This window comes from Cynocephalus volans, chromosome 9 (assembly GCF_027409185.1).
Source record: "Cynocephalus volans isolate mCynVol1 chromosome 9, mCynVol1.pri, whole genome shotgun sequence".
NCBI classification, from domain to species: Eukaryota; Metazoa; Chordata; class Mammalia; order Dermoptera; family Cynocephalidae; genus Cynocephalus; species Cynocephalus volans.
Window position 1 is genome coordinate 14,920,961 of NC_084468.1, and position 11,786 is coordinate 14,932,746.

Sequence of the window (11,786 nt, forward strand, 5' to 3'; positions counted from 1 at the left end):
AGCTAAATCCATTGTGTAATCTGTACTACTTGACAAGTACAAAGTTCTATTTGCTGCTTTAATGTCGACACAACTTTTTGTGGATTCATTGTTCTGCTTTTACGGATTGCTTTTTTCTGAGATTTCTGGAAGTTCTGTTACTTAGGGGTTAAAAGCACAAACCTTAGGGTTCAACAGGCCAGGGTCCAAATCCCTGCTCTGAGAGCTTGGCCTGGGGCAAGATACTTCATGTCTCCAAGCCTGACAAATTAAGATTAAATTTGGCAGCATGTGACAGCAAGTCCAAGTCAACAGTGACGGAGATTTACCAGGATTTGTACTTTCACATTAAAGAAGTGCAGAGCTGATGTCCAGGCCTTGGGCGGCACATGCACGAAGCCACCATGGACCTGGGCTCCTTCTACTGTCTGCTTCACTATCCCCAGGGAGTGGCTTTGTCTTCGTAACCCAAGATGGCTCTGGAAGCTGCAACCACTACATCTACATTCCAGATAGCAGGATGATGGAAAGGCCCAAAATGCTGGTTTCTGACTCCTTCCTGGTGGTAAAATGACAGGTACTAAGAGTCTACCCTTTCATTTATTCATACATTCATTTATTCGACAAATATTTACTGAGCACGTGCTATGTGCCAACAGCTATAGTAGGCACTGGAAATACAATGGTGAGTGAGATAGACGGGGTCCCTGTCCTCACAGCCTATAGGGTATTGAAGAACCTTCAGAACAATTTAACTGGCATGGCAATAAGCCCTGCGTGCGAAAGAAAAAACATTGTAAGATGGTAAAAATCACAGACAAAGAGGACCTGATTTAGGTAGGGGCATCAGAATAATTTCTTTGGGAAGTTAAATTTGACCTGGAACCTGAGAGATGAGTAGTAATTACTACGTGGGAAGAAACTGCTTGTTGCTTAGACACTAGCTAGCCTCCCTTTCTTTGTTAGTTCTAGAACTCAGACTTCATTCAGGGAAACAGCCCTCCTTACAGACAGGCAAGGACAATGGAATGGCAGCAGAGCTGTTGAATGGAGTTTCCAAAAGCGTTCTTTAAAGGGAATGACTAGGCACTGAAGGTGCCCTTTGCTTTTACTCTTCCTCCTGCCTGGAAAGTAGATATAGTGGCAGACACTGCAGTAGCCGTGAGAGCTTGAGGATGGAGACTATGCACTGAATGTTGGGAAAGGTAGTCTCATTCATGCTGGGCCACATAGGAACGGACCTAGGACATTTCTTTACAAGAGACAAAAGAGATAAAGGGCCCATGTGGCCTGGGCCAGGTTTATCACTTTGTGTGGGAATACCTTTCCCTCTGTCTGGCTCCAAGTGTGCTCCTTTGTCCTGTGTAAGCATGTGTGTCAGTGACTCGCAGGCACACCCCGAGCTCCCAGTGTTTCAGACTCCACGGAAGGGGTAAGGGAAGACCAGGTCCCTCTGCTGCAGCAGGAGCAGGGTGATGAGGCCAGCTGCTCTGAGGGTACCATTGAACACGAGGGACTGACACCCACTACTGTCTCTTCTCTGCATGAGTCAAGCCTTGTTCCATCCAGGGCTCAACTGTGTTTTTTTCCTTGGTGACTCCAATGCCAGGATGCAGTGGGCAGAAGGGCTCAGATTTCTGCTCCTGTTAATAAGCAACAGATGCCACTTGCTGAACAGTTTGGCACAGTGAGCAGGTCTCTGTCAAAAGATGCAATTACAACAAATTTAGTTTAAAGATCTTAACCGGCTTTTATTTGCAATTCTAGAATCAGGCAATTATGCATCCTATAAAATAGAATGAGTGTTCCAGTGAACTGAACTGGGAAGTTTGGCTTTATAGACAGAAAAGGGCTGAGGAAAGCAGAAACAGAGAACAAAAAATAGATTGGTTGTTTCAAAGTTACTTTTGTTGTAAGATTAAACCAGAGGGAACTTTGTTATGCTGGTTAAAACTGGCTTGTTTGGGGATTTGGCTGCTATTTTCTCTCTCTCCTAATTTCTCAAGAAGGTCAGATAAGCAACTTATTTTGGCTTGGTGGTATGCAACTTTAGCATGAGTAACTCCATTTTGGTTTGGTCTGTGGGCCCAGTGCAGGAGCTCAGTCCACACCAATAGCCTCCTATAAATTTTATTGAGCATCTCCAATGGAACGCATCATGGCCTGCCGGCAACGAAAGGGCTTGTCAACCCCCTTGCCCAGGGTGGCACTGACTCCCCAGGGGCCATGGACTGGCTGACATCTAGCCTCTTTCTGGACACATGGGGATACCTCCATGGTGTTCCAGGAGCCGCAGATGATGTCAGAGGGAAGTTGAGGAGCTGCAGGTAAGGAGTCCCACTCAGTCCAGGTTGCTTTTGAACCTCAAATAGGATCTGCTTTTACTCAGTGCAAAATCCCTGATGGCAGTGCTGAAAACAAAACCTTTGAAATGAGATCCTTTCCTGAGAATGAAATACAAAAGCTGAGGGACAGATGTGGACAAAAGCATCCAAATGGTGCAGTTAAGGAGGAACCACATAAAAATGGGCCTTGGGGGCTGGCCAGTTAGCTTAGTTGGTTAGAGCATGGTGTTATAACACCAAGATCAAGGGTTCAGATCCCCATACCAGCCAGCCACCCCCTCAAAAAAGAAGAATGGGCCTTGGGCCTGGAGCCCTTCCTTACCAAAACAAAAAGAGTCCACATGGCCTAGGCCCGGCATATTGCTTTGTGTGGGAATACCTTTCCCTGTTTCAGGCTCCAGGTGTGCTCCTTTGTTCTGCTTTAGTATGTGTGTCAGTGGCCCCCAGGCACACCCCAGTTCTCAGTGATTCAGACTCCATGGTGGGGGGGCGGTGTCTGAGGATGGACAGAGTCATTTTGCTGCAGCACAAGAGCAGTTCAGAAGGCACAATTGCCCTGGAAGAAGATATTCACAACACATTTAACTGACAAAAGAACAGTATTCAGCATATACAAAGAAGTATAAACCAATTTTAAGTGACAAATCACTTGTATCAGTCAGGGTTCTCCAGAGAAACAGAAGCAATAGGATATAAATAGAGAGAGAGAGATACAGAAAGAGATTTATTGAGGGATTGGCTCATGAAATTGTGGATTGAGAAGTTACACAACCTGAAGTCTGCAAACTGGACACAGGATAGTTCCAGCACAAGGCCAAAGGCCTGAGAACCAGGGGAGCCAAAGGTCTAAGTCTCAGACCAAATCCAAAGGTCCAAGAATTAGGAGTGCCAATGTCTGAAGGTAGGAGAAGATGGATGTTCCAGCTCAGGAAGAGAGCGAGATTCACCCTTCCTCTGCCTTGTTGTTCTATTAAGGTCCTCAATGGTTTGGATGATACCTACCCATGATGGTGAGAGTGCTCTTTACTCAGCCTAATGATTCAAATGCTAATCTCTTCCAGAAACACCCTAACAGACACACCCAGAAGTAATGTTTTACCAGCTATCTGTGCATCCCTTAGCCCAATCAAGTTGACACATAAAATTAGCAATCACACTACTAAATGATAAATGGGTAAATGGCATTAGCAAACACTTCACAGAAGTGGAAATAGGAATTGTGAATAAATCTATGTGAAGATGTTCAACCTCACTAGCAACTAAAATCATGATAAAATACCACTTCATACCCACTAGATTGACAACAACAACAACAAAAGTCTAGCAAAATCAAGGGGTGACAAGAATGTGGTAAAATGAGAACTCATATACTGGCAGCAAAAAAAAAAAAGAAAGCAATTTAGCACTGACTCATAAGGTTAAGTGCATATATCCTATCTCCCAGTAATTCTACTCCTACTTTTCTTTCTACTGGTATTTTTAAACTTGTGAATCAGGAGACATGCTTAAATTTTTTTCACAGCGTCATTGTTTGTAATAGAAACTAGAAGCAATCCAAATGTCCATTGACAGGAGAATAGATAAATAAGTTGTGATGTAGTCACACAGTGTTAGAGTCTTACAGTGAAATATTACACATCAGCAAAAATGATCCAACCAAACATACATGGAATAACATGAATGAATCTTAGAATTACAATATTAGGGGAAGAAAATCACAGAATACTGCATTTAGTATAAACACCCTTTAGTAGAGCTCAGAATCAAGATGAGGAGGGACTGCATCAGTAACTTCAATGGCATTGGTAATTTCTAGTCTGAGTTTAAATAGTGGGTTCACAGGTATCTGGTTTATTAGTATGCTTTATAAGTAGCACATACATTATAATTATTCTTCTGATGTGTGAACTAATGCATTTAAAAGTAACCATAGAGAAAACTATTTGCACCTCTGGCCACTTTTGGCTACCTCCCTATTTGTCTCCTGTGTGTGGCTGTCTATTCCTCATCAAGAAGTACAGGACTGCAGTGGACATCTCTCCAGTGGCTTCCCAGTGCCTTCTGCACACTCCTCTTATGTTTAGGGACTGTCCACCTTGGGAGCCCCACCTCCCTAGGGAGCAGCCAGAAGACTCACTTTCCCCACAGGTGGGGGCAGGCATGTGGCCCAGCTCTGTGGATCAGTGGCACCCTCAGATTTCAATTTAGACAAAGCAGGCTGAGGGAGGCTCCCGTGGGATCAGAGCTGTGGTGGGTTGGAAGCAGAGGCACCTAATGTTCAGAGGTAGCAGCGGTCACAAGATCGAATCTGTATTGCAGAAGGGCCAGGGTATCAGCCACGGCAATGGGAGTCTTGAAAGGGCAAAAGGGAGCTTCTGCATCAGATGAGCCCTGAGGCAGTCTAGGGTATTATTTCTGAAAGCTCTGCCTCAGTCTTTTCTCTGGCCCTCAAGCCAACCTCTTAATAAATTGCTTCTCTGCTGAATCAGCCAGGATTGGCTTCTGTTACCTGCATAAAGCCATCTTCCGTGCTATTTTTCTCCTAAAACTTCTTGATAGGTCTTACCTCCCAACATTTTGCATTCCATAAACCAATATCCAACATGTCCTTGGCACTAGGGATACAAAACATAAAATTGTATACATGCATGTATAAAATTATATACATGCATCTCTATATACACACACATACATACATATATGCACATATATATAAACACACACACAAGTTTCATGCCCTCAGGAACAAAATGTCTAATCAGGAAGGTGGTCCTGGACACCACTGGTTAGTTAATACAACATGCACTCCCATTCCCCTCCCCTCTTGCCTGCTTCTGTTATAGAAGCTGGGAAAGATATACACTTCCCATCCCTTGTGGCTGGGGGTAGCCATGTGACACACTCCAGCCGGTGAGAAATAAGTAGAAATCTGTTGGGGGGACTTGTTAGAAAAGTTTTTTCTCTTCAGACCAAGACAGATGAAGCCAGTGCCCTCGCGTCCCCCTTCCTGCTGCCTCGAACGTGTTTATGGTACCTGAACCCTCACAGAACCATGAAGGGCCAAGCCGAGAGCCGGGACAGCAGATGCAGCACTAAGCAGTTGAACTGACACCTGGAAAAGCCTCTCTCTGGACTTGCTGCTATATGAGAAAAACAAACTGTTATTTGTTTATGCTGCTGTTCATCAAATATTCTGCTGCTTGCAGCTGAAAGCATTGCTAACTAAAACAGAGCAGAATTACAAACAAGGAGGGGTAGGTAGTGTGATGTGAATGAAGGGCCTCCTTCCTGACAGACACAATGGAATGTTCTCTGTCGTTATACTCCATAATCTGGGGAGCATTTGAATCTCTTGAGCACCCAGTCACTAGTCAAAATCCTTCCTCCTTTGGCTTTGGTGACTTTACACCATTAATGGTAGAAAGCTGCACACAGTGCCCAAGTGCCCAACGCCAGAGCTGTGTAAAGGGGTTTTCCAGCTGGGAAACTCCGAGCACACCTATTACTAATATGAGGGGCAGAGCCGGCTCCCTGGGCACATGACTTGTGTTATCCCACAAAAGAGCCCTCTGCATGGTTTAATGCTCTGCTGTCGCCATCTTGAAATTCTTAATTTTAGACAAGGGGTCCCACATTTTCACTCTGTGCTGGGCTCGGCAAATTAGGTAACTGGATCTGGGAATAGATCCTAAAATACTAGTAGACCAAATTAGAAATATGGTGCCAATTAACTCAATTTCCCTCCACCTTGATTCTCATATATCTGGTGAAATATAAACTGACTTCTTCCTACTAAAGGACATACGTAATATCCTCAAATGAAAACCAAACACTCCTCATGATGCTGACTCTGCTCTGTGGGTTTTTTGGTTTTTGATTTTTTTTAATACAAACATGCAGGTTTGAAGAAGCAGCTCCCTACCTGGGAAACAGCCTGTGTGACAGTTTCTCAGGCTGTAGTCACCAACGAAGGAAACCAAATAATGCTCTGGCATAGTGACTTGCTTTATTACTTTATTACTTTTTTTTTTTCTGAACTCTAACACTTCCTATGTGCTTTGCAAGAATTTGTCCATTTTAGAGAACAAAAAAGAAAACCAAAGTGAGAATGAGGACCCTAGAAAGTACGAAACACTTTCCTAGCTCAAAACCAAGGTAGGGGAATTAAAAATATATTTTGAGCAAAACTTTGTCACATTACATGTGTATATATGTTAGAATTCGAGATCAACTGCTACAGCAAAGGTCAAAATAACAGTGGCCTTGCAAGTTAGATGTTAGATGTTTTTTTCTTAAGTAACGGGATGTTAGCAGTCCAGAAATGAATCACTGGCCCATGGTGTTGGGGACCCAGCTTCCTCAAGTCTTGTGGTGTAAAATGTTCCTGCTCTGGATCCCACCATTATGTCTGCATTTCAGCGAGATGAGGGGAGAAGAGGAAGAGGAAGGTTCACTCTTCCACCTTATGCAAATCTGGAGGCTTTTTTCAAGGAACTACTCTCTTGGTTTCCTCCAGCCCCACTAGTGGCTACTTTTCATTCTCTGGTTCTTTCTCCTTATTCCAATATTTTAGTGTTGGAGGACACTAAGCTCAGTCCTTGGTTCTTTACTTTTTTTCTCTCCCTCTCTCTACACTCTTTCCTTTTGTGGACTCATGTCTTTAGGTACCATCTTCGAGCCAATAACTCAGAAATTTACATCTCCAGCCCAAATCTTTCTCCTGAACTCCGGACTCATATATCAAAATCAAGCTACTTCCTCCACATCTCTGCTTGGATGTCTAATGAATGTCCGCACTTCTGACCTCCCCCTGCAAACCTGCTCACCCACAGCCTTCCCAGCTGATGATGTCCTAGTTCCTGTCCTCATTGATGGCAACTTCTTTCTTATAGTCTCTCGGGCCAAAAATCAGTCTTGTCTTTGACTCCTCTCTCACACCCAACTTCCAGTCTGTGAAGAAGTTCTGACGGTCCTTCCTTACAAATACATCCAGAATCTGACGATTCTCAACACTTCTACTCTCCCACCCTAGTCTAAACTACTGTCAGCTCTTCCGGAATTATTGCAATCGCCCGACTGGTTTCTGCTTCCGCCCTTGCCCCCTACAGACTATTCTTAATCTGGAGGCCAGAGTGATACTATTTGAGTCAGATCATGTGTTTCACTCTGTTCAAAATCCTCTAATGGCTTCCACCTCACTCAGAATAAAAAGCCAAGTTCTTAAAGTGGCCTGAGGGCCCTCCATGGTCAGCCGTTCCTGTCCCCCATCCATCGCTGACTTTACCTCCTGTCTCTCTCTCATTCATTCCCCTCGAGCTACACAGGCCTCCTTTCTGTTCCTCACATGTGCCAGCAGGCTCCAGCCTGGCAGTTCTCTCATCGTGGGGAGCTCTTTCCCCGGATATCTCCACTGCTCATCCACTCACCTCCTTCAAGCCTTTGCTCAAATGTCATTTTCTCAGTGAGGCCTAGTTGGACCATCCCACTGAACATCGCAACGCACTTGTGAAGGAAGTTAAAATACGATGCCATGGCTAATACCTTCATTAGAGGAACTACCTTCATTAGAGCAACTACCTTAATTTGAACATGAGAAGGAGGTATATAATTTTTATTAGTGGAAAATATTTCTCTCTTTCCTTTTTAAATAAATGTTGATATTTTAAACATATCAGCTAGAGGCAGTGTTAGATTATTAGCCTTGCCCAGGATGACTCATGAAGTTCTAAATGACTGCTCCTCATCAATGCTGATATCATTAAGTCTCCTGTTGCCTCTCTGACCACTCCCTACTTTGTCTCTTTCTGGTATTCTTCCATCTCCTGATAGAGGGTACCTTCCTTAGGCTCTGACCTCTACCGTTGTTCATCTCGCTGAATGATGGCTCATTTAGGGAAACCGTCCTATCTCCTGGCTGTTGAACTCACCCTGTGAAAGCCTGCATCTTTATTTAAGTTCCTGTCAGACATTTTTCCACCTACTTTCCTCTTGAATGTCCCATTGCTACTTCAAAGTCAATACTTATAATTAAACTCCCCATCACCTGCAAATAGCTTGCCTTCACAGATTCTCCCTTCCTAAGCAGGGAAGGAGTGACAGGGCCCTAAGCAAGGCACTGGTCTATGGCCTCCCACATTCAAAAGCCTATATATCTAGCTGATTCGGCCTTTCATTTCCTCAATGAAGACATCCAGCAAGTTTTATCAAAAATGCCTCCAGCTGGCTTAACTGTTGTTAAAAAAATAATATTCCAAAAAAGTTAGTCATGACTCTCATAGATATACAGAGATAAAAAATGAACACATGTTCAAGATTTTATTTAACTTGTGAAGGAAACAGATAGTCATTGTACCTGGTTCAAAAGGGAGTTCTAAGAACGATACATTTATAGATCAGAAATATTGAAATGAATGTGCAAATGGAGACATTGGGTTTTTTCCCACAGGAGATGGGAGGCTGTCAGTTGAACTTCTACTGGACATAATATAACCTGAATATAGAACAGAACAAGAATATAACTTGCATCTCGTAACTATCTATACTTTTCAGAGTTGTGCAAGAGCTTCCACAGGATTTGAGGAAGATAAGGTAGAGAGTCTCCTCAAGGGTCTCTCTGGGCAAAGCACAGTTTTCCTCTGGAGTACACCTCTTCCCTGCACTCAGTCTTTCTCCACCCTTGACTCCAGTGTCTATCAATTGTACTGAAACATAGATTTTACCTCCACCAGCTTCTATAAGGAACATCAATGGCTCCCTATTAACTCCCATATGCGCAATAAACTTCTCTTGCCTTTCAAGATCCTCTTTCATCTAGCATCACCCTCTTTATATAACCACCTTTTATTCCAGGGAGGCTTGATCCCTCCACCCCAAGCCAAGCCAGCACCCTCCCACACACTCTTCCTGATGCTGATGTCTCCCTCAATCGCCCATATCCTTCTCATTCTGCTGGCTCATTTAGAGCTTTCTTTATTTTTGCATTTATTATCTGAAAGCCACAAGCCACACGTATCCTGTTCTTTAATTATTAATGCTACCTCCGCTAGACCTTAAACATGCAATCATTAAAACATTTGGTGAGTGCCTTGTATACGTACTAGGCACAGTCCAGACTCTAGATTTAGGCACTAGATACCCAGAGATGAAAGCCACGTCTCTCAAGATGTCTGGGGGGAGAATACAGGTGACTAACACTTTGAGACGGGCTGTTTTGGGAGTACAGACAGGGCACATGACACAGACAGGGAAGGACAGCAAAGATTTCCTGGAAGAAGTGGCATTGGTCAAGCAAAGGGGGCAGAAGGACAACTGGAGCATATGCACATATCTGTATGAAACACTCATTTTTTAAAAATCTTTTTACAATCATCGTATTGTTGTGGAACGAACTTGGCAAGAAAGACTCCAGGCACTCAGGGGGGTCAGAGGAGTCAGAAGGTTTATTACACATGGGACCCAGGTGAACTTTTGTTTTGAAATCCTGGGACCCTGAATATGAGTTTAACAGGGATTTTATAGGCAAGTTTGGCAGGATCCATAAGCTTAGGTTTAAATTTATATCTTAGGCAAGCAGCTGCGGGCTTCAGTTCCTTCACACCCGTGTGACTTAGGCGAGCAGGCGAGATTACAGAGACAAGCAGGGCAGGCAAGCAAGATTACAGAAGCAGAAATGCCAGCAGGCAGTTGATTATTAATTAGGCTGGCCCTGGGAGATAAGCACATTAGAGGCATTTTATAAGCTAGTCAGAATTTAATTTTGAATTTTCTCATCAGTATCTCTTGCCTCTACTAGATAATAAGGATAGCAGAATACACCACCTCAAAATATGCCATTTTGACATAAAGATTATTTTGAGCTAAAGTCATTTGTAAAACAGCAGATGTAAGACGGGCACTCTGCCCCTTCCCCCTTTTCTTCCTGAAAGCAAGAGATAGATAGAACTCCCCTGTGAGAGATGCCCTCCTTATACCAGGAGGAAAAGAACATTTTATCACCAGAAATGAGGAGTCAAGGCTGAGAGAAATATGTACAAAAAACCTTGTTAAAGTAACCTTTATGTTCCTTTAGTTTCTCCATATATTTTAGTTACTTTCTCACAATTACTACTCTTTGTTCAATCTATCATATGAATACTTAGGCCTAACCACTTTTGGGGTCTTCATTTTCCTATGAGGGCTCCCCTGTACGATACAAAAATATTAAATAAAATGTAATGCTCTTCTCCTGTTAATCTGTCTTATGCCAATTTAATTCTCACGCTGGAGACCCGAAGAGAGTAGAGATAAAGCTTTGTCTCCCGTAAAATAATAAAGTCCTTGGGACTTTAAAGTCCAGGGACACTGTTTTAGATTTCTTTTTTAATCCCGTGATTTCTGACAGAAAAATATAGTAAGCGCCTTGTGAATGTAGGACTTGATGAATGACTAAACCTTTCATTCCGAAGTGATCAAAAATACTGCTTGGTTATTTGGGGGCTGTGAAATGTATTTCTCCCATTAGGCATATGCAATACAAGTGGTGTACTCCTTGAAACAAAGAGAAAAGTAAATGATACACCAGAAAGTCTCTGGCTGGAGCAGCGAATGAATAAAACATAGGGAACAGACTCAGCTGAATGGAGATAGACAAGTGCAACCCATGCCCTGCAGCACGGTCGCCTCTGAAGCTCGCAGAGTCCCTTTACTAACACACAAGGTGGCGGGGAGGGGGACAGATTTTAGCACTCCATTTTTCCTTCGCAGAAATTGCAGCCTGACCTATCGCATTGGTCAAAGGGAAGAGCTATAAAGTGAATATAAAGATTTCGTTCTTTTTGGAGAGAATACAGATGAATTTTGGTGAATTTACGGTTTATAATGCAACTCTGCGTTAATTAGTAGAGGTGGAAGCCAGAGCGGACCTACCAGTCCCAACGCGCCCAGCCTTCCAGAAAGGACGATCAAACCCCAGCTCTGCCTGTGTCCAGCCGTTGGAGAGTGAAATAGACGTTTTTCCTTCCTGCACCTGAGACCAAGGCAGACTTTACTCACTTCAGCCGGTGTGGCTCTCCCCCCACCCCTGCTCCCTGGGCTAAAATCAAAGATCCAGCTAAAATCATGATCAGCTACTACTGTAATATCAAGGATGGTGTTCGTATCCCTTCTTGTGGTTCCCCGTGTTCTACGAATTGCCTCCAGCTGTGTACTTTTTTTACAATGAAAATTTTAAAACTTGTCCCCCCAAAATAAAAAAATACTAAAACACTGAGCCCCATTTCAAAGCTCCTATTTTTAAAAGCAGTGCTTGGGCTAACTACCTTACAGTGTTGCACCCTTGGACCTGCTGAAAGTTCAAAAGTAAGGACAGGAATAAAAATAACTCAGCTGGAGAGCCTTCACTTTCCAGTTGTATTATTTTGCAACGTGGACACCAGCTCTAGCGTTCCGTTCCTTTTTCCCCGGGCTCCCCAGCGCCCCGCCCCG